Source organism: Tiliqua scincoides, chromosome 5, assembly GCF_035046505.1.
Source record: "Tiliqua scincoides isolate rTilSci1 chromosome 5, rTilSci1.hap2, whole genome shotgun sequence".
Lineage (NCBI taxonomy): Eukaryota > Metazoa > Chordata > Lepidosauria > Squamata > Scincidae > Tiliqua > Tiliqua scincoides.
In genome coordinates, this window is record NC_089825.1 from 61246351 (window position 1) to 61272077 (window position 25727).

Genomic DNA, 25727 nt, shown 5'->3' on the forward strand with positions numbered 1-25727 from the left:
GAAGCCTGTTGAAAAAAGTGGGTAGACAGATGTTTTCCTCCCTCTCCCATAACTCCATTAGAACCCAAGGCCATCAAGTGAAACTGATCTGCAAGAGTCAAGACAGACCAAGGAAGAACATTTTTTAGCAACTGCATAACTAATTGGAATTCTCTATCACAGGATATGTTGACAACCACTAGCTTGAATCACTTTAAAAGAGGATTAAACAAATAATTCATTGAGAACAAGTCTATCAATGGCTACTAGTCATTGTAGTTAAATGCTACCTGAAGGAGAACAGCAAGAAAGAAATATGTTTTTGAATCAAGTGGCTTATGTTGATCCAATGTAAATAAGGTAATAATTAGGGCAAAATATAAAAGACACTCACTTTTTAAGTATATGTGAGTAGTCTCAACATCACAACAGGACCATATAGAAGAAATAAAGCTCATATAAATTTGACTTTTATTTTTCATTTTTAAATATCCCATTACTACAAGCAAAAACAACATTTAAGACATTCTTGAAATGTATGTATGAAAATAATGAACATATAATAAAACTACATTTTCTGGGTTGCACACATCCTCCAACCCCTCCTAAACTCCAGGTTCACTCAATACACTGGAGATCTTTCAACAGCTTTTTTAGTGGATTTTGACTCAGACCCTTCTATGCAAGTGAAGCCCTTTTACAGAGATGATTTGCAGACATTGAGTAATCAAACCTGAAAACTACTTGTGAATATTTACTATCAGCCAGGGGCATTTTCCATCAGCACTCCTGGAAACAGCTTATTTTAGTTCTGTGGCTTCAATTCTCAAAGCATTGGGGCTGGGGGGGGGGGGAGACTCCTGACTGCTTTGAGGGTCATGTGCTATAAAGCAAGTATCCTAAACTACTGGAACATTTTACAGTGCATGGCAGTACATCAACATCTTGACAGACTTGCCTGAACAGTTCCCCCCTCTCGCTCTCATTTTGTTTTTATAATTTTTTTTAAAGTTTCCACTGTGCAAGAACTCTGTTGATTGCACTCAAGAAAGATGATGCTACAGGTCTGGTACAGAAGCAATGCTGCTGATCCCGTCATTTGGCTTGCCTGCACTTGTTTTAGTTTTGTTTTAAAAAAAATCTGCCAAGGGGGTCTGATCCAGATCAGAACCATAACAGCAGCGTTCCTGGAGGGGGAACAAAACACTAAGTTTCTTCAGGTGCCTGGCTGCTGGTGTAAAGTGGCTCCTCCTCCTCGCCTTCAGAGCCAGTTGTGACTGCAAAAGCTTTTGCTTTAGCAGTTGCAACTGGCTCTGAAGTCGAGAAGGAGGAGCCACTTTACACAGGTCAGACACCTGAAGAAACTTAGTGTTTTGCCCCCCCTCCAGGTATGCTAGTGGACCACAAAGGGGGGTGGAAAAAGGTTTTAAGCCTTTTCCTCTAGTGGGAGCCAAAGTTTCCAATGGGAGCTTCCTTCCTGAGACAAACGGTTACCATATTGGAAGTGAGAATAATTCAGAGCTAGATCAGACGTTAACATTAACCATGCTTCGTGCCAGCACCGCCCTAATGCTACACCACAGTTAATAATGGCAATGAAAGGGAGAGGGAGTAACCTGCAGTGTGCCACAGCAAGTGCTTCTTATTGTGGGTCTCGGAAGAGAAATGGCTAAGAGAATTGCTTTTCTTGGTGCATAAAGGGGAAGATATGTGGTTGCAGAATAAAAATATTTTTCTTGACAATTTAAAGTTTCAACAAAATATAATGGGGAATTATTAAAATTTTAAACAAATAAAAAAAGTTCTTTGGCCAGTCAATGAAAAACTACTGTTTTGTATGATTTGTCAGCATTTTGACTATTTAAGATTTGCATATTCTCTGTCACCCCCTACATCTGGGAAATCAGTATCTGACATAATTGGAGACAGGATGTTGAGTAGACAGGCACTTCAAAACAAAGAGACTTGGGACACAGATGCCACTTGATTTCTCATCACTTGATGAACGTGTGAACCGCTGAAAAGCAGTGCACTGAGGTGTCAATAGGTGATATGAAGCAGTGCACTGAGGTGTCAATAGGTGATATGAAAGCTTTGATTGCTGCACTAGATCAGCGATGACACATAGATGACACATAGAAGACCACAGGGATATCTACTATACAAACAGTATAGGTGCTTTGTCTCTTAACTTGCATTTCCTTGCTTCTGTGAGTTTGTGTTCTAACGCGTATAAGCAGTAATTTAAAGTAACTGAGGGGTAATTGAGGAGTAAACAAATATAATTACAAAACCTGAATTCTATATTCTACATGCTTATGGCAAAAATCCACTGAATCTACATCTCTCTGTTTGAGAGGAAGTGTTGCAAATGCTTGGAAAAACCTAAGCAAAGTGAATTCATTGGATTTGACTTCGGCAAATTTTCTGAGAAACATGGTGGCCGACTGTTCCAATCAAATAAAAATAATATCGTACTTATTTCAACAAATCTGGAGCCAAACTGCAGAAAAGCATAGCATCTGCCTGAGAATTCAAGAAACTACAATGGCAGCCAAGGTAAAAATGAAGGAAAAGAAATCAACAGGACAGGGCTTTTAACATGCAGAGGTGTTTTGTCTTTGATGCATCCACATTTGCAGTCTCTCTGATCAACCACAGAAAAGTTCAACATTAATCTTCCACTCAGAAGAAGAAATTAAACATTATGCAAGTTGGTTGACATCTGAAAAATTAATTCTCAACCCAGAAAATTAATGTCAGTTCTACTTATATTTAAAGGGAAGCTAACATGCACACAGGTGTGTATTTAGCCCCACTTGTTACAAGTGTTGATCTCTCATTCATTACCTGTGAAAAGGAAAGAGACATTCCCCCCCAGAGCAAAATGTGGCACTTTAATTAAAATTCTGATGCTTTTTTACAAACCAGGGAAGGGCTATGGCCCAGTGCAACCCTTGACATTTCCAGCTGAAAGGATCTTAGGGACCAGTGCTAGGAAAACTCTTTGCCCAAGGCTCGGAGAGCCACTGCCAATCAGAGTAGGCAGCACTGGGCTAAATGGACCAGAGGTCTGATTTTGCATAAAGAAACTTCATCCAAGACCTGAAGTTGACTTTTTGTCTTTCATGCACCAATCATCCCCTTGATTGGGCCAATCTTCCAACCAGCAGGATTGAGTGCAAACTGGGAGGCAGCTGCAATCATTTCACCTATGTATTTTAACTCCACTCCCTTTCTTCAAGAAGCACTGTAGGCACTCAGCAATTTAGCAAGTTCCAAATTCTTACAGTGCATTCCTTAGTTTCGCTCCAGGGCTTGCCCAGAGCTTCCCAAGCAGCCTGAACAGTTCGGGCTGAGCCACCTTGTGTCATTCCTTGGAATTATCATTCCTGCCCAATGATAATGAATACTTTTCAGCACAGATTTGTCTGGGCTTTACTTACACAAAAATGTTCCCAACTTGTCTCCCAACTTGTCTCTAAGGCTGCAATCCTAACCACACTTTCCTGAGAGTAAGCTCCATTGCACAAAATAGAACTTACTTCTGAGAAGACCTGGTTAGGCTTCTGTCCTTAGTCTCTCACTTTACTTCGGGTTTATGCTAGTTGGGATCACTGGACCTCCTGCAGGTCAAGATGAATCTCTGTCAACTACCACTCAGAATTCCAAGCAGAGTTTCAGCTGAGGGTGGCTGGTCTGGTCAGTGTAAGAGGTGAAACAGGAGCCAATGACAGTGTAAGCTATATGCTTAAAGCAGGGGTATCCAAAGTTTTTGGCAGGAGGGCCACATCATCTCTCTGACACTGTGCCAGGGGCAGCGGGGGGAAAAAGAATTAATTTACATTTCAAATTTGAATACATTTACATAAATATACATAAATGAATATATTAAAGATGAACTTATATGAATGAATGAAGGTCTTGCAATAGCTCAAGACCTATAAAAGTCCTTGCACAAAGCAAGGCTGGCCTTTCCTTTGCTGCCGCTGCTGCATCACAGACATGAAACAGCAAGCAGTGGAGGGAGCCCTCATCCCACAGCTCATGCAAGAGGTCAAACAGTTGCTCTCACGCTGACAGCAGTTGCGTTGGGTCAGTTCGGGCTCCAACAAATCTCCAGAGGGCCAGAGGCTCATTGGAGACTGGGGGCTCCCTGAGGGCCACATTGTGAGGCCACATGTGGCCCCAGGGCCGGGGTTTGGGCACCCCTGGCTTAAAGAATACTCCTGTCAGTTTCACAGATGCCCCCTACTCTCACATGCACATCTTTACTTCTAAGTTTTCCATATCCTTCCCTTATTTCTCAAGATATTTGCGCTTCATCAGTTCTACCTCAGCTCTCTTGTCTGGAACTCCCTTCCAGAATACCTATGTAATTAATCCCCCCTTCCCCAAGCTCACCTTTTCCAACGAACCCCTTGCTTTAAAGTCCTCAACTTCCAACTGCTATGAAGCTTAAGAACACATTTGCTAATTCATTTGCTGCATTTGCTAATTCATTCCTTGTTGCCCTTACCTTCCCTCCATCTGTTATCTTTCCACTGTAATATTTAGATTGTAAGCTCCCTAGAAAGAGGAGTTTGCTTATACAGAACTATCAAGGAGTAATGCAGCGATATTGTTTATATTATCAAAGGCCATGCACTCTGGTGGCGCTGTATAGACCACAGTTACAATTCAACACAGAATTAAAGATGCTCACATCCATTAATTTCTTTGTGTTGAATTGTGCCCAATATAAATAAGCCATTGTCACTCAAACCTTCTCGTGCCACCAAGGACAACATCTTGTGTTGACCAAGGACTACATCTCCTATTACACTGGTAATATGGGAGCTGCTGAAACATAGCACCTTTCTGTTTCACCAATATAATGCAAGAAGCTCCAAGACCATGAACAGAAATCCATCCAGCTGATGCTCCATGTTTCTGGGATAGGCAATGACTGAGTGGGGAGAAGCCATAGTGGGGGATCCTTCCACCTGGTCCCATGGTTTCTCATATTAGCCTGGTGGTACAAGAAGGTTGTCGGCACAATGCAAGGTGAAGGCCTGAGCAACAGAAAAATGCTCCCTCAGATCTGACAGCTGGTGTAGTGCAATGGCTAAAAGAGTGAGCTGTGAATCAGAAGTGCCCTAGTTTGATTTTCACCTCTGCCATGAACTCACTAGGAGACTTTAGGCAAGCCACCGCCCTTCAACCTCAGTTCTCCAATTGCAGTACAGTAACAATAATAATAATAATAATACCTTCCAGAGTTGTCGTAAAGACAATATCAAGATAATACATACATGTGTTAAGTAATATCATGACCTCTCACTCATAGTCAAATGTGATTTGAGAATATGGGTCAACCAGAGCAATGCAGAACCTATCACACAACCAGCTTCTAACTCAACCCACACTATCATTCACAGTTACTAAAAAATTCATGCAGCTCAGTGACGATGATCTCTTTGCAGCACTTTAGGACTTCAGCAGGGATACTGTCTTTTCCAGGTGCCTTGCCAAAGGCAAGGGAGTCCAGGGCCACGTGAAGTTCTTCTAGGGTTGGTTCACTGTCAAGCTCCTCCAGCACAGGCAGGCACTCAATGTTGTTCAACACTTCTTCGGTGACTACATTTTCTCTGGAATATAGCTCAGAGTAGTGCTGCACCCAGCGTTCCATCTGCTGTGTCCGGTCCTGGATGACCTCGCCTGTGGCAGACTTCAGAGGGGCAATTTTCTTTTGCGTTGGACCTAGGGCCTGCTTGACACCGTCATACATCCCCTTGATGTTGCCTGTGTCAGCTGCTATCTGTATCTGGGAGCAGAGCTGGAGCCAGTAGTGGTTAGCACATCTCCTGGCAATCTGCTGGACTTTGCTGCGAGCAGCTCGGAGGACCTGCAGGTTGCGCTCACTGGGACAGGCCTTGTAAGCTGCTTGAGCTCTCCTCTTTTCCACAATGACTGGTGTCAACTGCTCAGAGTGGGCTTCAAACCAGTCTGCCGTCTTGTTGGTCTTCTTGCCAAATATGGACAAGACGTTGTTGTAAACGGCATTCTTGAAATGTCCCCATCTGTTGGATGCATCTGCATCGACCCAATACCGACCTAAACAAACGCATCGGTAAAGCAGCTACTACGTTTTCCAGACTCACAAAGAGAGTCTGGTTCAACAAGAAGCTGACGGAACATACTAAGATCCAGGTCTACAGAGCTTGCGTCCTGAGTACACTTCTGTACTGCAGCGAGTCATGGACTCTTCGCTCACAACAGGAGAGGAAACTGAGCGCTTTCCACATGTGCTGCCTCCGACGCATTCTTGGCATCACCTGGCAGGACAAAGTTCCAAACAACACAGTCCTGGAACGTGCTGGAATCCCTAGCATGTATGCACTGCTGAAACAGAGACGCCTGCGTTGGCTCGGTCATGTCGTGAGAATGGATGATGGCCGGATCCCAAAAGATCTCCTCTATGGAGAACTCGTGCAAGGAAAGCGCCCTACAGGTAGACCACAGCTGCGATACAAGGACATCTGCAAGAGGGATCTGAAGGCCTTAGGAGTGGACCTCAACAAGTGGGAAACCCTGGCCTCTGAGCGGCCCACATGAAGGCAGGCTGTGCAGCATGGCCTTTCCCAGTTTGAAGAGACACTTGGCCAACAGTCTGAGGCAAAGAGGCAAAGAAGGAAGGCCCATAGCCAGGGAGACTGAACACAGACAGACTACACTTGCTCCCAGTGTGGAAGGGATTGTCACTCCCGAATTGGCCTTTTCAGCCACACTAGATGCTGTTCCAGAACCACCTTTCAGAGCGCGATACCATAGTCTTTTGAGACTGAAGGTTGCCAACCAGCCACTAAAAAATACACTGGTCCAGTCACGCAATGCCACCATTCAAGTTGTGAGCTGAGTGTGTAGGCGAAGCAATTACATGATCACTTTGCCCAGATCCATTCAATCCCCATTCTACATATACCAGTTTGGTCAGGTGGACTGACTTTCACATTAAGGCATTCTGGAGATCAACTGGCAGCACCCATAACAGCAGGTGACTTTAAGTAGTTGCTTGGCTGACTGGTCAATTTATATAGGGTTTGACTGTTCTGTTTACTACTCATTTAATTAGAGAAGCTCAGTTGTATCACAACTGAAATATCCTGGACAGATTACATAAACATCCTCAATTAAATCTAATCCTTTTCAAGGAAATGGCTGCGGTAGACAACTAAAGAGATGCAATACCAGATACTAAAATGCTGTACTGGATAAGTGCCCAGCTATATGGTTGACATGACATAAACACTCATATGAGAAGGAAGAGGAAATTATTCACTGCAGAAGGAGAGACGATCATGCTGACTATTCAGCTGAGACCAGTTACTAGCAACTAGTAAAACGTCACTTCATAATGAACCCAAGAAGTTCATGCAAGCAAGAACGTGTCAGACATTTCCTGGGTGAGTCTTTGAGAATTGCTTAGGGAAGACAAGAAATGTTAGCACTTTCCACTTCCAAGGGTCTCACTGAGCAAAAAAAATAAAAGGCCATGCCAAGATAAGTGTTTTGTTGTTGTTTTTTAAAGTATGCTTGGGGCTTATTGGTTCACAGTACAGAACTACAAACATAATGCAGTATTTCTAAGCCTGAACAATAGCAAAATGGCAAAGGATGACCCATTAGATAAGATTCTAGCGCTAATACTTGTACCATGCAACAACTGACTTCAGAAGAGAGTCCCAATTATAGGGCCCCTTCATGTGTTACTTGAGCAGCATGGTAGCTGCCGTATTCCCAGTGTTCAAATTACAGGGGAACCATGGGTCCCCCAGTTACTGTTTTAAGAAACCTACAAGTGGCCATGATGTGCCTATAATTCAGGGAATAGAGCATGTGAGTGGGCCCCCTACCTTCTCTCATAATTCAAGAACTGCTCTTTTCCACACTACTCCAGTAGTGTTTGGGGGGCTGGAACCATGTGGGTGGAGGTGACTCGTGTTGGTTTTAACACCCAATCATTTGCCCAACATTCTGTTCGCAGGTGCCTAGATCTTTTTCAATTACTTGGAGCCCAATCCTAAGATGGGTAGCTCTGGCAACTGGTGCACTGCCCTGGCAACTGCTGTCACAGAAGTGCCATAAGGCACTCCTGAGCCAGTAGACACAGCATCAGTACTGGGACTCAGTGGTGTGAAGACGGTCTCATGTAGCAACCAGCAGTAAGTACTACCGCTAAACTAGAGGCAGAACTAGGCGGAGGGAGAACTGGGTGAAACTGGGCAGAGGGGGGTAGGCCAGAGGAAGGATTGGATCCAGGAGGGGGGCAGAGATGGCAGCAGAGGCTCCCACCATATCCTGGACCCCCTCCCAAGCCACAGAACCCTCTACAGGTCTTCTTAGTTCTGTTCCAGCTTAAGAGCTGGCATATCTCTTTGGAAATCCATTGGGGCTTTTGCAGTTCTTCATGGGGTATGGAAACAACTGTTCACTTACCCCAAGGAGACTCCAGCAGATGCCCTAGCCCCATAGGATGCAGTGGCAGCCATTTTGGCGCTGCTGCATTGCTGGGTGCCACCAGGGCTTAGTTGTGGCAAGGAACAGTTCAATCCAATCTCCCACAGTTGAATGGGAGGGTCGCAAGCCATCCTTGCCACAACTATCTCCCATCAAAAAGTACTGGAGACGACATTATGTTATATGAAAATTATATATGTAGGTAGCCCACTCACACATGCTACTCATCAGCTGGCGTTACAACTAGTGATGTTGCCACAAAAGCTTGCAATTGGGAAGTTTGGAGTATGAACTGCTACAGACTGTAACTTCCTAGCTAATTACAAGTTGGGATCAAACCTATCCAAAGCTTATTTTATTTTCATTTATTGAAACATTTTTATGCTGTCTTTCTGCTTGAAGGCACTCAAGGTGGTTCACAGCAAAATTCATTGAGACTCAACTCACAGTTATCACAGCTTCTACTACATCTGGCAAAAGCCTGCTATACAACATGTGTTAAGGGCCTGGAACGCTGAAGTAATACTATGGACACAAAGACATTGGGAAATGTGGCTCCTCAAAGCTTACGTTTCTTTAATAAAGGCTATATGCAATCTGGAAAATTACAAATTCCCAAAGAGATGGGCATCCAGGATATTGTGGTAATATTCCAGCATGTAATCCACCGGTGTCAAACATAAGGCCTGCAGGCTAGACGTGGCCACCAAAAGCAATTTATCCATCCCTCGTTATAATTGGGTTCTCCCAGTGTGATAGTTGGGCTCTCTCATATCTTGAAATTATGAAAAAAAATTGTACATTTTCTCTTCTGCATTTGCAGCTAATGAGTTTCTATTTGAAAACAAAGTGCTTATTTCTTGCCAGCACCTGCTTAATGATGTCACTTCCGGCCCACAGCAGGCACCATGAATGCTGTTCAGCCCACGATATAAAATGGGTTTGACACCTCTGCTATAGGCTTTTGTGCAGTCCAATGATAATACTGGGAGAGGAACAAGACCTGGAGCTCTGAACTCGATCTGATCATTCAAATTAACTTGCTTTAGGTGAGCCCATCTCATTGACCCTCAGAAGGCTCATCCATCACTAGTTACAGTGATCTGCTTGTGAGACAGCCCTAGTAGGTTAAGCCATTTCTGCCCAATGTTGCATATATGCAACAGGGATCAAAAGTGTACACCTGTGGGCTGGGCATAAATGGGTTAATTGTGTGCTTGTGTTCTCTCTCTCTCTCTTTAAATTAGTCAAAATGCTTCACATTATCTGCATAATCCTTACAACAATCCTCTAGGGATGGCCAATTATCATTCTCACAATATAGATGGGTGACTGAAGCCAATAAAAAGTATGCCCAAGGCCAAAGAAGTGGCTTGCGTAATGATTATATGCACACCTTATCACATTGTTAATGGTTATATTCACACTATGCAAAATAAGAGGGTTACTCACCTCAGTCCTATCCATGATAGCATAACTATTAAACTGTCAATCTACATATACGAGATTGATCAGTTAAGGTGTGAAATATTTGTTATTTTTTCAGGTTTTAAATGCTGCCCTTCCTCCAAAGGGTGGTGTACATAGTTCTTTCCCTCCTTCTGTCCTCACAACAGTCCTCTGAGATAGATTGGTAGATTAGGCTGAGAGACTGTGACCTGTGTGGCCCAAGGAAGCTTCATGGCTGAGCTGGGATTTGAACCTGGGTCTTCCAAGTCTAAGTCCAACTAAATAACCACTACACCATTGTGGCTCTTTAAACAAATGAAGTCTTGCTTAATCGTTTTCCATTTCCCTCTTTATGATGATTCTAAAATTAAGCATATTCAACAGTTCTTTGAAAATGGTTCCAAAATTTCTTAGCTCCTGATCTATGCTACCAAAATTCTGGATTATCTTATTTTAAACTGCTCTAGGGAATTGAAAAGCATTTAGTAGCTAATTTAATTGTCTGCGTGACCACAAAATCCTAATCTACCTTGTCCTGAATTTGTCCGTAAACATTTGGGAATGGGAAATTTAATTTGTAACTTCAAATAACTTACAATGCAATTTCCTATAAGTTTGTTTTGTATTTATTTGCTATTGTATTTGACCATCGAGCATGATTGTTAAGCAAAATAGTTCTGTTAATGGCACAATGCTGAGTTTTGAAATAAGAGCATACATCATCAAGATACAGTAACAGTAAAAATATACTCCCTTAGGCCAGGGCCTGGGAAATGGAAAAAGGTAATTTCAGCAATATTAAGGCCAACTACTGAGACACGTGAGCTTCTTAATCACAGGTTAGTACAAATGACTAACGCTAATGTAAGGTAATTGTCTTCTCTGAGGATTTTTTTTTTAGGTTTAAAACAAAGTATAACTTTGAAAGCTGAATAGTCTATTGCTGCAAATACCTTTTATATAAAGAGTTTTAGGAGCTTCTGTTCTTTCTCTCCATTAACAGATTCATATTAGCATCATAAACAGAACTGGATGTATGTTGCAATTCTGCAAGAGCACAGAAAAATACAAATGGAGTAACAGCAGTGTAGAATTTAACTTCCCAAGAACCTCAGCTTTCTAAACCAAATTTCTGGCCCTCATGGATATGAAGATATGTTTGACAAAGTGAGAGCAATGAACGCTGAAATCTTAGAAGCCAGAGATGATTAATATTTCCAGTTTATAGAGGTGGGGCTTCAGTAACCTGCATAGCTACTCCCTCCCCACCATCTGTGACTAGTAAAGATCCAATATTATGCAAAATGTAGTAAATTATATAAATCTGCAAAATTACACAGGTTACAGAATTCAGTTTTTTACCAAGTAGAATTTGGATTGACTGAGTAGAAAACCAGGAGTGGTCCAGCAACAAAATACTTGCTTTAGGCAAGTCTCTTGACTTGGTCTCTCTTTTCCATCTAAACCAGGGGTGTCCAAAGTTTTTGGAAGGAGGGCCACATCGTCTCTCTGACACTGTGTCAGGGGCCGGGGAAAAAAAAGAATTAATTTACATTTCAAATTTGAATAAATTTATACAAGTTTACATATATGAATATATTAAAGATGAACTTATATGAATGAATGAAGGTCTTGCAATAGCTGAAGGCCTATAAAAGGCACAAAGCAAGGCTGGCCTTTCCTTTTCTGCCTCTACTGCATCACAGACATGAAACAACAAGCAGTGGAGGGAGCCCTCATCCCACAGCTCACGCGAGAGGTCAAACAGTTGCCCTCACGCTGAGAGCGGTTGCATCGGGCCAGTGTGGGCTCCAACAAATCACCAAAGGGCCAGTGGCTCATTGGAGACTGGGAGCTCCCTGAGGGCCGCATTGAGAGGCCTCGAGGGCCGCAAGTGGCCCCAGGGCCGGGGTTTGGGCACCCCTGATCTAAGCAATGAGACTCATAATGCAGAGTATGAGATAAATAGTAAAGGCTCACACCTTAACTATAGGGCTGGCTCTCACAGTCCTATAATAATTGTCACGATCAAAGAGGAACTGCAATACTTAGGGTACATCTATACCAGCTGTATTAGAGGACAAGTCTCAAGTTATATTAGAAACCAATATGCAGTCCCCAGCTGACCTAGTGTCCCTGATTAGGGTTGCATTCTTGGACTTTCTTGCAAAAATGTCAGTTCCGAGAGAGAGATTAAGTTTCCCATGATATTCCTTGAGAGAACATTGTCTCTTGGAATGCAGGATGCCACACCTACTCATTAGAAGAGGTGCCATATGCTCTTCTTTGTGTGTCTAGTACAGGTATAAAAGAATAACAAATCATATTGGTGAACCAACACACACAAATGAAAGGCAATTAACAAGGTCAAAATAAAGTGGGACAGAGGTGTGGATGCAGCCTGAAAGCACTGTCAAAATTAAGACGCTCTATAGCTTCCTATGTGACACAAGCCTTTTGCTTTAAAAAAAAAAAAAGCATTAAAATGATCAGATAAATAAAAAGAGCATGAGGTGACAAAAAAAGGACTGTATACATCTACTAACCAGTACCATATCATGAGATAAACATGTCCGCTGCATCATCAGAAAATTTGCACCTTTGCCCCCTTTATTGATGAAAGTTTGGAAAACCCAACAGATGTCCATTCACATCAGCCTACACATTGCGTGCCACACAAGGAGGCAGCCAAAACTGTCCCAGCTGTGTTAGTTTCTTCCCCTCTTCCCCACAGCTTAATGCTTGCCCCATGATGCAATGTGGTCAGTTTGTGGAACTTTCCTGGGAGACAACTCTTCATGCATGGACACCGTATTATGGAGGAGCCGTTTCAGCATCTCATAGCACACATTAAGAGTATCTGTTTTTTAAAAGCAGACACACAACTTCAAAATCAAGCAGCACGTCTAGCTTGATTCCGACTCATTTAAACGGGTGCTTTTTTTATTTCATACCTTTCCACATGCACTTGTGTCACCCACTTTTGCTTGCTTGACAAAGAAAGGACAGCAATCACTAAAAATCAAACAGAAGAATGTACATAACAAAATGAGCACTTGTGGGGGCTCTTTCTGAGAGGGCTTGAGCTCAGTGAACCTTCATGTGGGGTTAGTCAATAGAGCTCAGCATCATTCATGCCCACAGTGCTGGTTTGCAACTTCCTTTGTGAGCCCCCTACACAGCCCCCTTGTGCTACACTGATCCTGCCACCCACTCTGTATCAACTGGCTGGCCCACCCACACAGCTGTCACAATGCAGATAGGTTCAGAGACACCATGTTAAAGAGAGATGATGGGAGTATCATTCCTGCTCAGCAGAATTGCAAACACAGACACTTCTCTGCCTCTACCCAAAATGCTTCCTATGGACATAACACTTTACATTTTAATTCATAAAGGGATAGTGATAGGAGTCATTATGGCTATTTAAAGGGAGCAGATGGGATTCTGGAGAACTAGACTTCTGGTGTTTTGCACTAAGTGCTTTCTCTTGTTCCAAGAACTAATTAGTAGAGTTTTGGATCAGAAATTTCTACAGGCTTGATCAGCTGCTTCTTAACAGCAGTTCCTGTACATACTGTTATTGGAGGGAAGCGTCTTTGCAGCTTTGCTTTATAAGCAACTCATCAATGATTATGAAAGACTGGCTACAGACGATATCCGGTCATGGCTGAAAAATAGTCCAGCACCACCTGAGGAAATTGAATCATCATGTTGGCAACCTTCAGTCTCGAAAGACTATGGTGTCGCGCTCTGAAAGGTGGTTCTGAAACAGCGTCTAGTGTGGCTGAAAAGGCCAATTCGGGAGTGACAATCCCTGAATACTTTCCTGAAATTATCCACCTCTGGTACAATAAATGTGTCATTAGCCATTTGCTCTATAACACCCAGCCACCTTCCCTTGAGACTGGGCTTCTGCTGCAGCAAAAGTGCTTTTCCAAGCACTGGATGCACAGCAGGGAATGTGCACATGACGTGACACTCTTGAAAATTTTAGTATTGTAAGAAAACTCTTGATATTTAAGCAAAGCTTTTGTCAGCCTGTTGAAAAGGGAGGATTTGTTCTGTTACAGCTTGCTTCCATGAGCTATTTCTCTTGGAGATGAAAGGATTTTAATGTTGTTTCAATTTCCGCTTAACTTATTCAGACAAGGGGTTAAACAGTCTGAAAGCCCTGAAAAGCACCTTTGGGTAATGTGCCTCTCCTGGTTCACTACCACTTTCATCAGAAGGATAAGGGGTTGCATAAACAAGTAGAGTGTGTAAAGATGGGTGGAGTAGTACAGCTTAGTGCAACTGCACAGTGACCCAAGAATGAGAGGTAGGAAGCAAGCAAAGCATAACCACTCCTGACTGCAATCAGGAATGTTTTGTTTCTTAGAAACTCATGCTGCTAATAAGCATGCATTGAAAAGATGGGGAGAAAACCCTCTGACTACATCAACAGGGCAATTAAAGTTGTTGAGAAGGAAATGAATTTGCATCTAAGTGGTCTTGAACATGTGTTCTTTGATATCTTGATAATGTAAACAAGTGCTTTGAGGCAAGATAAACAATCCTCCCTCCTGCCCAGCTCCCTCCCCCTGGAACACCTCCTCCCCACCCTCCACCCCTCTCCCCAGAACATCTCAGCCCTACCTCTCCCCACGCCTCCACTGACCTCTCTGCTGCTCAGTGGTCTGCCAGAGATTTGGTGGCTGCCCGGCAGTAGCCCAGCGCCAGCCAGCACTGGGCTACCACCAGCGCTTGCCCGGTGCTAGGGCTTGCGAACGTGCCTTACGGCACATTTGCAACAGTGTGCGTGCACTGTTCAGGATTGGGCCCTAAATACATATTACTTTTAATAAGAGTGCTTAATGATTGTTATCAGCAACATATTTAGAAGACCTGGAAGAGGCAAAATATATTGTTTATTTTGTATTGGTTTATATAACCACGAAGTGGAGAGATTAAGGCAAAAAATTGTTTTTTTGCTCTGCACATCCTGATAATTATAATACAAAACATTTTGTATCTTCCTCATAGATTGGGAATTCTGATCAGAAGCTACACAAGTTCTGGAATATCAGTGCCACCTGGTGGAGAAATTCAGTGTCTCATTTCCTTTTTGCAGGAGACATACTAAAAGTCACCACCACCTTTTGATTTAGGGTTTTATCATATTTACATACTAATTACCTTATAAGAAGCATAAGGCAGCAATATAAATATCCCCTTTTAGCCTTCAACTTCCTTACAAAGCAAAAAAATCACTCACAGCCCAATCCTAACCTGCACTATATGCAGGTACAGATTAAGAAGAGGCTTGAGGTCTACTCAGAGTAAGGGGATATTTATCCCCTTGCACTAGGCAAAACCCCAGCCTTCCCTATGGGGCTTCTCATATCTGCACCAGCTATTTAGCTGCTGCAAATCCAGAAAGCCAGGTGTAATGCCAGGAGGCCCAGGAAGGGGGGTTAGGCTACAGCACAGGAGGCCTCTACCAATCTCGCCCCCTCCCAGGTCCAATCTGCTCACCATACTGCCCTCCCTGCCCAGAAATGCCCCCTCCCAGCCAGCCACCCCACACCCCTGGACCACTTGGCACCTTACTTACTCCCATTCCGGCTTTGATCAGACCTAGACTAGTCTAGCTTCAGCAAGGTTGCTGTGTCATATGCTTTTAGACAATACCATGTCATATACAGAAGTTGCCTATGTGAAGTTGTCAGCTCCTGAACTAGACATTTTTGTTTAAAGTTAAAAAACTTCAAGGAAATCAGTATTTTCCTCAGTCATCTGTCTTCTCATCTACTGTGAAGCGAATCTGCACTTCAGTTTTCTCCAGAAAGCTGATCTAGCCCATCACCAGAGCACACACTAAAAACAAACCTTACAAACCTTTCTCTAGCATGAAGACTGTTAGCAGTGAGGTATCCTAACTGCTGAAAAAGCAGCTCAGGAAAAGTGACCTCTACATCTTTCAGGCTACACATTTTTAAACCAGCACTTTCTGGAGATGGTACCAGGTCAACTAAAGATTTGACTTCTTTCACAGTAAGAGAATAGCAACAGTCGAGTTTTGTTAGGTGCATAAGTATTCACAATTTAGTTCCTTTTCCACTTCACAGGCAACTATGACAAAATTACAGGACTGAATTGCCACTAGGAGCTAATGAAATTCTCCTAGTAATGGAAACATTTTGAGATTATTATTCTCAGTGCTGTTAGATGTGCTGTTTTATGTGGAAAGCTTTTGGAGACTGTGATTAGACACATTTTTTCAGAGGAAGAAAAAACCTTTGCTTTGCATAAAAATATGAAAACATGGGAGAATATAGCTCTCACCCCTAAGGAACTTTTCAGGGTAGCAACATAGCTATGGGGGGGGGCACAGCACTAAGTTTTGCAGAGTGCCACAACACTCCATGCAAGCTGCCCCTCCCCCCTTGCCATTGGAGCCATTCCTGGCAATGAAAGCAAAGTGGAGGAGATGCCTCCACTTTGCTCTCAACACCAGGAATGGGTCCAACAGCAAGGGAGGGGGGCCACTTACATGGGGCACTGAGGTGCCCTGCAATACTTAGAACTGTGCCCTCCCGTAGCTACACTACTGAGTAGTGAACAATTAAATTTAATGCAAGTGCAAAAACTAACAGTAGCAGTAGGTAGATCAGAACTTCTGTCTTCTCACATACATAGGTATTCTCCTTCAACATTAGGGCTGGGTTAGAAGGCCATGAAGTAGAGACCCAATTCCAGCTGCTAGTCGATCTATTCTCCATCCCATCCCAGCACTTCTTCTTGTTGGCATCCTTCAGTCTCGGAAGACTATGGTGTCACGCTCTGAATGGTGGTTCTGGAACAGAGTGTCCTCTCCAGTGCGCAAAGCCTGGGTAAAGTAGATATGGAGAATAGGCTGTTACCCATGCAGCAAATCCCCCCTCTCCACATCACTGAAATGGTCCAATGGAAAGGCAGAGGCCAATACGGTTGGTTCCAGCGGCATCGCAGGAGTTGCCAGAATGTGACTGTGTTCAGCCATGAACTGCCTCAGGGACTCCGGCTCCGGATTTTGCCTCGAGGTTGACTCCTGAAGCCTTTTCCATAACTGGATGTAGCCACAAGGCAGTGGAGGTTTGGGATCAGAGTTTTCCTTCTCTCTGATGAGCTGCCTTCCCAGGCTGATGGGTCCCATCTACCCGGTGGCTGTTTAATCGCCTCTTATGACAAGTATAGCCAAACTGAGGGCCTATTCTTATCCCCAGCCCCCAGGGGATTCCCAGCACTTAAGCTGCAACTTAAGCTGCACTTAAGCTGCAAGAGTAGGAGACCACATATAGTCCACGGACATGGGAAGCTGTTAAAAGGGAAGCAAGCCTCAGTCTGAGTGGGAGACTGTTTAAGAGTCACATTCTGCTCCAGAGTTTCTGAAGGAAGAGCAGGTCATTTTTAAAAAAACAACTGCCATCTCCTTACATTTTCTACAAGAATCAAAAACCAGCCCCTGGGTTTGGCAGGTCACTTGACTCATTCTAAAAGACTTTTCCAAGGTTTTAATGTAGTTATGCTCTTCAATTTTGTTAGGTATTAAAGTGCTTTTCAAAAAATTGCTTTAGATAAAAACAGTACAAAGTCAACAGTATTAAAATCAGCTAAAACAATATATGTATATGTAGTTTTCTGAAAATCAATGTTCATTTTTACTCACATCTTCTGAGTTAAAATATCCACATGTACGTTTAACTGAGTTCAAAACATTAATTGCATAGCATGGATGCCACCTCCACATGGTCTAGTTCAGGGGTCACCAAACCTGTGGGCCACATTCAGCCCACCAACACATTTTGACCAGCACGCTGAGGCCAGTACAGCCCTCCCCCTCTTCTCACCCCTCCCCTTGTGATGATTGACACATTTGTTTTATACATGTCTGAGTTGCTGCTGCTATGCCAGGTAAGCAAGAACCAGAACAATCTTGTGACAACCCAATCTTGCTTGGACTGATGGATGGAAAAGGTCAGGTCCCACAGGCGTCATCCATGCTGCGGGTTGGCTATCTTTAGTTTTAAGGCAGTGGTTCCCAATCTGTGTATTGGGGCGCTACAAGGCACTTGCAGGGGCATTGTGGGCCGCCAAAGCCCAGCACTGAGACTGTGGTGCCAGACTCCAGACCATGGCAGAAAGCTCAGCATGGTGGGCAGGCCTGTAGCACACATAAAAAGCAACTGCAAAAACCCCTCTCATCCACCCTGATCCACTTACCTTCCTTTGGCTTGTGTTAGGCCTCCAAACCTGGAAGTTGGTGACAATACCATGTGATGCATTTTGCATCCCATGGCACCTCTGCATGTTGCAATTTTCAGAGATGCACTCTTCAGTCCATCCAGCTTAGTCTGGAACGCGATGTTCCCGGCACCACTGTTCTTTATTCAGCTGCCCTGAAGGCAGGAGCTACCAAAGGTTAGAAACGTGGGTGGTCCACGTGATCCCATCCCTAAGAAGGTAGTGTTGATGCAAGGTCCACATCCATATCACATCACAACTTTTTTTAACGGGTCAGGCTGGAAGCAGAAGAAGAGGGAGGAACCATGTGGAAACACCCCTCACGCTGAAAAGTGTGGCCACTCAGACAAGGAAAACACCACTGAACGTATATAAGAAGAGCCCCACTGGATCAGGCCAAAGGCCCATCTAGTCCAGCTTCCTGCATCTCACAGTGGCCCAACCAATGCCTCAGGCAGCATACAAGACAAAAAGATACCTGCATCCTGTTGCCACTCCCTTGCATCTGGCATTATGAGGTAGCCTACTTCTAAAACCAGGAGGTTTCATGTACTCATCATGGCTTGTAACCTGTGATGGACTTTTCCTCCAGAAGTCTGTCCAATCCCCTTTTAAGGGAATCTAGTACCTTCACCACATCCTGTAGCAAGGAGTTCCAGAGTTTAATCACATGCTGGGTTAAGAAATGCTGGATCTTTGTTGCCTCCATGTTTCTGTGAGCTATGGGGCTTTCAAGGGCCACCTGCTCAACAGGCAGGGACCCAAGGTGAATTGGATGATTCTACAACATTGAACAGAGACAGGTAAGTGCAGCCGTATTCCCCCCAACACATCGCTGAAAAGTGTGGAAGAAGCTGAAGCTACTGCTATAGTCACATCCTTTCTCTAAGGCGACAAATGGGAGATGCTGGCTGGGAATCTATGGACCCACACATTTTTGGATAACTGTGAAAACAAGGAGGACTTGATAGAGTCCTGTCATCAGAGTCCTGTCAACAGCTGTCATTGACATGGAGCTGAGCAGACTGCAGATGGACATCGTCGCCCTTCAAGAGACTAGGCTGCCAGATTCCGGATCTGTCAAGGAGAGAAATTTCTCATTTTTCTGGCAGGGAAAACCACCAAACGAAACCAGGGAACATGGCGTTGGCTTTGCGGTCAGAAATACCCTGCTGAAATCCATCATCCCACCTACTGTGGGAAGTGAAAGAATTTTGTCCCTGCAGCTCCAGTCATCAGCAGGACCTGTCACTCTCATCAGTGCTTATGCACCGACTCTGTCGTCTCCAGCAGAAACCAAAGACAAATTCTATGATGACCTGGCCACCACTGTCAAGAAAATCCCTGTAAAAGAGCCATTGTTCATCCTCGGCGATTTCAATGCTAGAGTTGGTGCTGATAACAGTTCATGGCCCACTTGCTTAGGTCGGTTTGGCACTGGGAGGATGAACGAAAATGGCCAACGCCTGCTAGAGTTTTGCTGTCATCACGGTCTCTGTGTCAGCAACACGTTCTTCAACACAAAGCCCCAACATAGAGTCTCTTGGAGACATCCAAGATCAAAGCACTGGCACCAGCTCGACCTGATCCTCAACAGACGCTCCAGCCTTCCCAGCATCAAGATCACACGCAGTTATCATGGTGCTGCCTGCGACACTGACCACTCCCTGGTGTGCAGCAGAGTTAAACTGCAAACAAAGCGACTGTATCACACGAAAAAGGAAGGAAGACCTCGCATTGATACCAGCAAGACCCGGGATCAGAGAAAAGTGGAGGAATTTGCACAAGCGCTTGAGGAATCTCTTCCAGGCCCGGCCGACGCAAACGCATCCAACAGATGGGAACATTTCAAGAATACCGTTTACAACACCGCCTTGTCCATATTCGGCAAGAAGACCAACAAGGCGGCAGACTGGTTTGAAGCCCACTCTGAGGAGTTGACACCAGTCATTGAGGAAAAGAGGAGAGCTCAAGCAGCATACAAGGCCTGTCCCAGTGAGCGCAACCTGCAGGTCCTCCGAACTGCTCACAGCAAAGTCCAACAGACTGCCAGGAGATGTGCTAACGACTACTGGCTCCAGCTCTGTTCCGAGATACAGATAGCAGCTGACACGGGCAACATCATGGGGATGTATGATGGTATCAAGCAGGCCCTAGGTCCAACACAGAGGAAAATTGCCCCTCTGAAGTCTGCCACAGGCGAGGTGATCCAGGATCGGGCGCAGCAGATGGAACGCTGGGTGCAGCACTACTCTGAGCTATATTCCAGAGAAAATGTAGTCACCGAAGAAGCACTGAACAACATTGAGTGCCTGCCTGTGCTGGAAGAGCTTGACAGTGAACCAACCCTAGAAGAACTTCACGTGGCCCTGGACTCCCTTGCCTTTGGCAAGGCACCTGGAAAAGACAGCATCCCTGCTGAAGTCCTAAAATGCTGCAAAGAGATCATCGTCACTGAGCTGCATGAAATCCTCTGTCTCTGCTGGAGAGAAGGTGGAGTACCTCAAGATATGAGGGATGCAAACATCATCACGCTGTACAAGAACAAAGGTGACAGGGGTGACTGCAACAACTACCGCGGCATCTCTCTCCTTAGCGTTGTAGGAAAGCTGTTTGCCCGAGTTGTACTAAAGAGGCTCCAGGTACTTGCAGAGAGCGTCTATCCAGAATCGCAGTGTGGATTCCGAGCCAACAGGTCCACCACTGATATGGTATTCTCCCTTAGACAACTGCAGGAGAAATGCAGGGAACAACGACAGCCACTCTTTATAGCCTTCATAGATCTCACAAAGGCTTTCGACCTGGTCAGCAGAGACGGCCTCTTCAAGATTCTCCCCAAGATTGGATGTCCACCCAGGCTCCTCAGCATCATCAGATCTTTCCACAAGGACATGAAGGGCACTGTTGTCTTCGATGGCTCCACATCAGACCCTTTTGACATCCAAAGCGGAGTGAAGCAGGGCTGTGTTCTTGCACCAACCTTGTTTGGGATTTTCTTTGCTGTCCTGCTGAAGCAGGCCTTTGGAACTGCAACAGAAGGCATCTATCTCTGGACCAGATCAGACGGAAAGCTCTTCAACCTCTCCAGACTGAGAGCAAAATCCAAAGTCCAGCTGAAATGTCTGCGTGACTTCCTCTTTGCCGACGATGCAGCTGTCACTACCCACTCTGCCAAAGATCTCCAGCAGCTCATGGATCGTTTTAGCAAGGCCTGCCAAGATTTTGGACTGACAATCAGCCTGAAGAAAACACAGGTCATGGTTCAGGATGTGGACTCACCTCCCTGCATTACAATCTCTGAGCATGAACTGGAGGTTGTCCATGACTTTGTGTACCTTGGCTCAACGATCTCCAACAATCTTTCTCTCGATACCGAGCTAAACAAGCGCATCGGTAAAGCAGCTACCACGTTTTCCAGACTCACAAAGAGAGTCTGGTCCAACAAGAAGCTGACGGAACATACCAAGATCCAGGTCTACAGAGCTTGCGTCCTGAGTACACTTCTGTACTGCAGCGAGTCATGGACTCTTCGCTCACAACAGGAGAGGAAACTGAGCGCTTTCCACATGCGCTGCCTCCGACGCATCCTCGGCATCACCTGGCAGGACAAAGTTCCAAACAACACAGTCCTGGAACGTGCTGGAATCCCTAGCATGTATTCACTGCTGAAACAGAGACGGCTGCGTTGGCTTGGTCATGTCGTGAGAATGGATGATGGCCGGATCCCAAAGGATCTCCTCTATGGAGAACTCGTGCAAGGAAAGCGCCCTACAGGTAGACCACAGCTGCGATACAAGGACATCTGCAAGAGGGATCTGAAGGCCTTAGCGATGGACCTCAACAAGTGGGAAACCCTGGCCTCTGAGCGGCCCGCTTGGAGGCAGGCTGTGCAGCATGGCCTTTCCCAGTTTGAAGAGACACTTGGCCAACAGTCTGAGGCTAAGAGGCAAAGAAGGAAGGCCCATAGCCAGGGAGACAGACCAGGGACAGACTGCACTTGCTCCCGGTGTGGAAGGGATTGTCACTCCCGGATTGGCCTTTTCAGCCACACTAGACGCTGTGCCAGAACCACCTTTCAGAGCGCGTTACCATAGTCTTTCGAGACTGAAGGTTGCCAATACAAGCATTTTGCATCACTATCACTCATTTCAGAGTTCTGAGGGCATCACAACAATGGTAAGCTTGGGAACCACTGCCTTAGGGGAAAGGCCAAACAGAGTTCTACAGAGAAATTACCCCTACCCACCCCTCTAGCTAGCTGGTTTAGGGGAAGCCTTGCCTTTTGGGGGAGGAAATTCCATCACTAGCTGCACCTTGCTTGGTCAGGAGATTTAAACCTGAAAACAAGACTTCATCTTGGGAACCTCCTGATTCTGAAATAAAGTCATTAGCATGCACAAAGGAACTGCCTTCACACTTGGCTTTTCAGCAGCTTCACTGTAATACTCAATCAAGAGCTGTATAGTAATTGAGGCACACTAAACTGTGCAATCAAGGAGCATTCCGCAGCACCCTCTGCAGGACAAAGAACAACAGAGGCTCCCATCTCAAACTGGAGTGAACTATTAAGGGTCATTAAGGGGGGAAGAAAAGAATGGTCCTTGATGTGCTCCCCATACAGTAGCTTCTGTTTGCCTGTTTCCTTATAAGAAGCCAGGTCACAGACACTTTATGTTTGCTTGCTGTCTCCCATTGCTCATTAATTGCTTAAATGCCTGCTGATGTGGCAACAAGTGCTATTACCGTACTCTAAAACTAAAGATAGCCAACCCGCAGCATGGATGACAGAAGTGGCACTGTTAATGAGAGCTTGTATCATGTCCAGATTGGAACAGAAGGATCAATGGCCTGTGTATAGTACAGAACCAGGCCTACTTTCAGAACTCCTCTCCAGTGCTTCTGCCTGCAATCTGGCTCAGTGGACTAGAGGCAAGCAAAACCACTTGCGGACTTAAATACTGCAGAAACACTCATGGGCAATCCAGTCATGAGGATGACTAAAGTGCATGCTTTGAGCAGCAGGATGGGAGAGGCAATGAAGTAGCTGGAGGGGGGATTCCATACCTGCCCAGCCACTGCCTCATCCACATTTTGCTCGCTCACCTGGGAATAGGAGTCAAAAAAAGGAAGGGGCAGTTTATCTTCTCCTATGGCGCTACTGTCAAGAATTGTAGAGTTGGAGAAGGTAGTAGCAGCTGCTGCAATCCTGTTCCCAATGGCTCTCCTAAGCCCTTGGGAAGATCACCACCTCCGCAACCCCTCTTCTGCAAACACAACCTGAAAACAGGCTGGTAAGATCTTCCCATCAATTCCCCCCCCCCAAAAAAAAACCTCCCAAGTCCTTTTTAAAAGATGTGCTAGTGGGAGAGAAGATATGGAGGAGGCAGTGGTAATGATGGGAGTCAATGTGCCTGAAAAAAGCAAATGGGGGGGGGGGAATCAGCAGAGTGAGTATGTATGTATGTATGTATGTATGTATGTATGTATGTATGTACGTACGTACGTACAAATAAATAAAGGCCACTTCTGGCTGCAGTTCAGCTTTGCTTGTTCTGGAAGCACAGCAAAGAGAAACTGTGCCAAAGAGTCATTAAGGAATTGAAGAATGAAGTTGCTGATCTCTTGACTAAAATATGCAAAACAGCCTCAAAACGGCCATAGTGCCAGAGGATTGGAGGATAGCAAATGTCACGCCAATCTTTTAAAAGGGAAAGAGGGGGGACCCGGGAAACTATAGGCCGGTCAGCCTAACATCCATACCGGGTAAGATGGTGGAATGCCTCATCAAAGATAGAATCTCAAAACACACAGACGAACAGGCCTTGCTGGGGGAGAATCAGCATGGCTTCTGTAAGGGTAAGTCTTGCCTCACAAACCTTTTAGAATTCTTTGAAAAGGTCAACAGGCATGTGGATGTGGGAGAACCCATGGACATTATAAATCTGGACTTTCAGAAGGCGTTCGACACGGTCCCTCACCAAAGGCTACTGAAAAAACTCCACAGTTAGGGAGGGCAGGTCCTCTCCTGGATTGAGACCTGGTTGAAGACCAGGAAAAAGAGAGTGGGTATCAATGGGCAATTTTCACAATGGAGAGAGGTGAAAAGCTGTGTGCCCCAAGGATCTGTCCTGGGACCGGTGCTTTTCAACCTCTTCATAAATGACCAGGAGACAGGGGTGAGCAGTGAGGTGGCTAAGTTTGCAGACGACACCAAACTTTTCCAAGTGAAAAGTTCTTCTTTCACCAGAAGTGATTGTGAGGAGCTCCAGAAGGATCTCTCCAAACTGGCAGAATGGGCAGCAAAATGGCAGATGTGTTTCAATGTCAGTAAGTGTAAAGTCATGCACATTGGGGCAAAAAATCAAAACTTCACATATAGGCTGAAGGGTTCTGAGCTGTCTGTGACAGATCAGGAGAGAACTTGGGGTGGTGGTGGACAGGTCGATGAAAGTGTCGATCCAATGTGCGATGGCAGTGAAGAAGGCCAATTCTATGCTTGGGATCATCAGGAAAGGTATTGAGAACAAAACGGCTAATATTATAATGCCGTTGTACAAATCTATGGTAAGGCCACATCTGGAGTATTGTGTCCAGTTCTGGTCGCCACATCTCAAAAGGGATATAGTGGAAATGGAAAAGGTGCAAAAGAGAGCGACTAATATGATTACTGGGCTGGGGCACCTACCTTATGAGGAAAGGCTACGGGGTTTGGGCCTCTTCAGCCTAAAAAAGAGATGCCTGAGGGGGGACATGATTGAGGCATACAAAATTATGCATGGGAAGGATAAAGTGGATAGAGAGATGGTCTTTACACTCTCACATAACACCAGAACCAGGGGACATCCACTAAAATTAAGTGTTGGGAGAGTTAGGACAGACAAAAGAAAAAATTTTCTTTACTCGGCATGTGGTTGGTCTGTGGAACTCCTTGCCACAGGATGTGGTGACAGCATCTGGCCTGAATGCCTTTAAAAGGGAATTGGACAAGTTTCTGGAGGAAAAATCCATTACAGGTTACAAGCCATGATGTGTATGTGCAACCTCCTGATTTTAGAAATGGGCTACGTCAGAATGCCAGATGCAAGGGAGGGCACTAGGATGCAGGTTTCTTGTTATCTGGTGTGCTCCCTGAGGCATTTGGTGGGCCGCTGTGAGATACAGGAAGCTGGACTAGATGGACCTATGGCCTGATCCAGTGGGGCTGTTCTTATGTTAAATAAAACTCTAAATTGAGTGATGATTCAAACTAAAACTTGGGATAAATGACCAAACTTTAAAGAGACAATCAATAAGATGCATTCAGTACAAGAGATGAATACAGTACAAGAGACTAGCAGACATCCTAGAAAGGGTTTGTGTAATAGAAGCAGAGCTAGCAAATCTAAAGAGCTAAAGGAGCTGGGAAGCTTACAGGGTCAGTCACGCATCACTGAAGGTGGGGCAAAAAAGTCCCAGGAGTAGAGGTGAACTGGTTCAAATAGAGATCAGTCAAGAAAGAGAGCAAGAAAGGTCACTAGACAAGAGCAGGTGGTGAG

At 44.8% G+C, this 25727-nt stretch overlaps 1 protein-coding gene across 9 annotated transcripts in view; it reads right to left on the minus strand.

Moving 5' to 3' along the window:
• Window positions 1-25727, minus strand: part of COA1 (cytochrome c oxidase assembly factor 1) — a 107859-nt gene that overhangs the window by 46844 nt on the left and 35288 nt on the right. For 2 of the 9 annotated variants that reach the window (XM_066631073.1, XM_066631072.1), the window contains exon 2: window positions 10881-10974. The exons of the other annotated variants lie outside the window; for them this stretch is intronic. The gene's annotated coding sequence lies outside the window, so the exon portion shown is untranslated. The remainder of the gene's footprint in view (window positions 1-10880; window positions 10975-25727) is intronic. 9 annotated transcript variants of the gene reach the window in all.